The sequence below is a fragment of the Eptatretus burgeri genome, chromosome 17 (assembly GCF_056783735.1).
Source record: "Eptatretus burgeri isolate ZD-2024b chromosome 17, Ebu_testis_v1, whole genome shotgun sequence".
Classification (NCBI taxonomy): Eukaryota; Metazoa; Chordata; class Myxini; order Myxiniformes; family Myxinidae; genus Eptatretus; species Eptatretus burgeri.
Genome location: NC_140977.1, coordinates 6479476 through 6484707, shown reverse-complemented (window position 1 = coordinate 6484707; position 5232 = coordinate 6479476).

Sequence of the window (5232 nt, the reverse complement as noted above, 5' to 3'; positions counted from 1 at the left end):
ATTCGAAGTTAACAAATTGCTCATGACTACGATTACTAAGTAGTTAACAAATTCCTGATGACTACGATTACTTAGTAGTTAACAAATTGCTGATGACTACGATTACTGCGTAGTTAACAAATTGCTAATGACTGTGATTCCTTCGTAGTTAACAATTTGCTAATGACTAAGATTCCTTAGTAGTTAACAAATTGTGAATGACTACAATTACTTAGTAGTTAACAAATTGCTAATATCTACGATTCCTCAGTAGTTAACAAATTGCGAATGACTACAATTACTTAGTAGTTAACAAATTGCTAATGACTACGATTATAGGAGTTAACAAATTGCTAATGACTATGATTCCAGAGTAGTTAACAAATTGTGAATGACAATTACTTCGTAGTTAACAATTGGCTAATGACTATGATTACTTCATAGTTAACAAATTGCTAATGCCTACAATTAATTCGAAGTTAACAAATTGCTCATGACTACGATTACTAAGTAGTTAACAAATTGCGAATGACGACAATTACTTAGTAGTTAACAAATTGCAAATGACTACGATTACTTAGTAGTTAACAAATTGCTAATGACTTCGATTCCAGAGTAGTTAACAAATTGTGAATGACAATTACTTCATAGTTAACAATTGGCTAATGACTATGATTCCTTCGTAGTTAACAAATTGCGAATAATTACAATTACTTAGTAGTTAACAAATTGCAAATGACTATGATTCCTGAGAAGTTAACAAATTGCTAATGACTATGATTCCTGAGAAGTTAACAAATTGCGAATGACTACAATTACTTAGAAGATAACAAATTGCTAATGACTGTGATTCCTTAGGAGTTAACAAATTGCGAATGACTACAATTACTTAGTAGTTGACAAATTGCAAATGACTACAATGACTTAGTAGTTAACAAATTGCGAATGACTACAATTACTTAGTCGTTAACAAATTGCTAATGACTAAGATTCCTTAGTAGTTAACAAATTGTGAATGACTACAATTACTTAGTACTTACCGAATTGCTCATGACTACAATTACGTAGTAGTTAAAAAATTGCTAATTACTACAATTACTTTGTAGTTAACCAATTGCTAATGGCTGTGATTCCTTAGTAGTTAACAAATTGCGAATGACTACAATTACTTAGTAGTTGACAAATTGCAAATGACTATGATTACTTCGTGGTTAACATATTGCTCATGACTACGATTACTTCGTAGTTAACAAATTGCTGATGACTACGATTACTGAGTCGTTCACAAATTGCGAATGACTATGATTCCTTGGTAGTTAACAAATTGCGAATGACTACAATCACTTAGTAGTTGACAAATTGCAAATGACTACGATTACTTAGTGTTTAACAAATTGCTCATGACTACGATTACTTAGTAGTTAACAAATTGCTGATGACTACGATTACTTAGTAGTTACCAAATTGCTCATGACTACAATTACGTCGTAGTTAAAAAAATTGCAAATGACTACGATTACTTAGTCGTTAACAAATTGCTCATGACTACGATTACTTAGTAGTTACCAAATTGCTCATGACTACAATTACAAAGTAGTTAACAAATTGCGAATGACTACAATTACTTAGTAGTTAACAAATTCCTGATGACTACGATTACTTAGTCATTAACAAATTGCTAATGACTACGATTACTGCGTAGTTAACAAATTGCTAATGACTGTGATTCCTCCTTAGTTAACAAATTGCGAATGACTACAATTACTTAGTAGTTAACAAATTGCTAATGACTACGATTATAGGAGTTCACAAATTGCTAATGACTTCGATTCCAGAGTAGTTAACAAATTGTGAATGACAATTACTTCGTAGTTAACAATTGGCTAATGACTATGATTCCTTAGTAGTTAACAAATTGCGAATAACTACAATTACTTAGTAGTTAACAAATTGCAAATGACTATGATTCCTGAGAAGTTAACAAATTGCTCATGACTACGATTATAAGAATTAACAAATTGCTCATGACTACAATTACATAGTAGTTAACAAATTGCTTATGACAACGATTACTTAGTAGTTAACAAATTGCTGATGACTACGATTCCTTAGGAGTTAAAAAATTGCGAATGACTACAATTACTTAGTAGTTGACAAATTGCAAATGACTACGATAACTTAGTGGTTACCAAATTGTGAATGACTACAATTACTTCGCAGTTAACAATTTGCTAATGACTAAGATTCCTTAGTAGTTAACAAATTGTGAATGACTACAATTACTTAGTAGTTAACAAATTGCTAATGACTACGATTCCTCAGTAGTTAACAAATTGCAAATGACTACGATTACTTAGTAGTTAACAAATTGCTAATGACTTCGATTCCAGAGTAGTTAACAAATTGTGAATGACAATTACTTCGTAGTTAACAATTGGCTAATGACTATGATTCCTTAGTAGTTAACAAATTGCGAATAACTACAATTACTTAGTAGTTAACAAATTGCAAATGACTATGATTCCTGAGAAGTTAACAAATTGCTAATGACCATGATTCCTGAGAAGTTAACAAATTGCGAATGACTACAATTACTTAGAAGATAACAAATTGCTAATGACTGTGATTCCTTAGGAGTTAACAAATTGCGAATGACTACAATTACTTCGCAGTTAACAATTTGCTAATGACTAAGATTCCTTAGTAGTTAACAAATTGTGAATGACTACAATTACTTAGTACTTACCGAATTGCTCATGACTACAATTACGTAGTAGTTAAAAAATTGCTAATGACTACAATTACTTCGTAGTTAACCAATTGCTAATGGCTGTGATTCCTTAGTAGTTAACAAATTGCGAATGACTACGATTACTGCGTAGTTAACAAATTGCTAATGACTGTGATTCCTTCGTAGTTAACAAATTGCGAATGACTACAATTACTTAGTAGTTAACAAATTGCTAATGACTACGATTCCTCAGTAGTTAACAAATTGCGAATGACTACAATTACTTAGTAGTTAACAAATTGCTAATGACTACGATTATAGGAGTTAACAAATTGCTAATGACTTCGATTCCAGAGTAGTTAACAAATTGTGAATGACAATTACTTCGTAGTTAACAATTGGCTAATGACTATGATTACTTCATACTTAACAAATTGCAAATGACTACGATTACTTTGTGGTTAACAAATTGCTCATGACTACGATTACTTAGTCGTTAACAAATTGCTCATGACTACGATTACTTAGTAGTTAACAAATTGCTAATGACTACAATTACTTCATAGTTAACAAATTGCTAATTACGATCATTACTTTGTTGTTACCAAATTGCTCATGACTACAATTACTTCAAAGTTAACAAATTGCTCATGACTACGATTATAAGAATTAACAAATTGCTCATGACTACAATTACATATTAGTTAACAAATTGCTTATGACTACGATTCCTTAGTAGTTAACAAATTGCGAAAACCACAATTACTTATTTGTTAACAAATTGCTTATGACTATCATTACTTCGTAGTTAACAAATTGCTAATGAGTATGATTATTTGGTGGTTAACAAATTGATAATGACTGTGATTCCCTAGTCATTAACAAATTGTAAATGACAACAATTACTTCATAGTTAACAAATTGCTAATGACCACGATTACTTCGTAGTTAACAAATTGCTCATGACTACGATTACTTAGTAGTTAACAAATTGCTAATGACTGTGATTCCTTAGTAGTTAACAAATTGCTAATGACCACGATTACTTAGTAGTTACCAAATTAACTCATGACTACAATTACGTAGTAGTTAAAAAATTGCTAATGACTATCATTACTTTGTAGTTAACAAATTGCGAATGACTACAATTACTTCTTAGTTTACAAATTGTGAATGACTATCATTACTTCGTGGTTAACAAATTGCTAATGACTACGATTACTTCGTCGTTAACAAATTGCTCATGACTGATTCCTTAGTCGTTAACAAATTGCAAATGACTACGATTACTTAGTGGTTAACAAATTGCTCATGACTACGATTACTTAGTAGTTAACAAATTGCTAATGACTACAATTACATAGTAGTTAACAAATTGCTTATGACTATGATTCCTGAGTAGTTAACAAATTGTGAAAACTACAATTACTTATGAGTTAACAAATTGCTAATGACTCCGATTATAGGAGTTAACAAATTGCGAATGACTACGATTCCATAGTAGTTAACAAATTGCTAAAGACTATGATTCCATAGTCGTCAACAAATTGCGAATGACTACAATTACTTTGTCGTTTACAAATTGCTAATGACTATCATTACTTCGTAGTTAACAAATTGCGAATGACTGTGATTATTTGGTAGTTATCAAATTGCTAATGACCGTGATTACTTAGTGGTTAACAAATTGTGAATGACGACAATTACTTAGTTGTTAACAAATTGCGAATGACCACGATTACTTAGTAGTTACCAAATTGCTCATGACTACAATTACGTAGTAGTTAACAAATTCCAAATGACTACAATTACTTCGTAGTTAACAAATTGCAAATGACTATCATTACTTCGTAGTTAACAAATTGCTAATGACTACGATTACTTCGTAGTTAACAAATTGCTAATGACTGTGATTCCTTAGTAGTTAACAAATTGCGAATGACTACAATTACTTCGTAGTTGACAAATTGCTAATGACTACGATTACTTAGTGGTTAACAAATTGCTCATGACTACGATTACTTAGTAGTTAACAAATTGCTGATGACTACAATTACTTCGTAGTTACCAAATTGCTCATGACTACAATTACTTCGAAGTTAACAAATTGCTCATGACTACGATTACTAAGTAGTTCCCAAATTCCTGATGACTACGATTACTTAGTCGTTAACAAATTGCTAATGACTACGATTACTGCGTAGTTAACAAATTGCTAATGACTGTGATTCCTCCGTCGTTAACAAATTGCGAATGACTACAATTACTTCGTAGTTAACAAATTGCAAATGACTACGATTCCTCAGTAGTTAACAAATTGCGAATGACTACAATTACTTAGTAGTTAACAAATTGCTAATGACTACGATTATAGGAGTTAACAAATTGCTAATGACTTCGATTCCAGAGTAGTTAACAAATTGTGAATGACAATTACTTCGTAGTTAACAATTGGCTAATGACTATGATTCCTTAGTAGTTCACAAATTGCGAATGACTACAATTACTTAGTAGTTAACAAA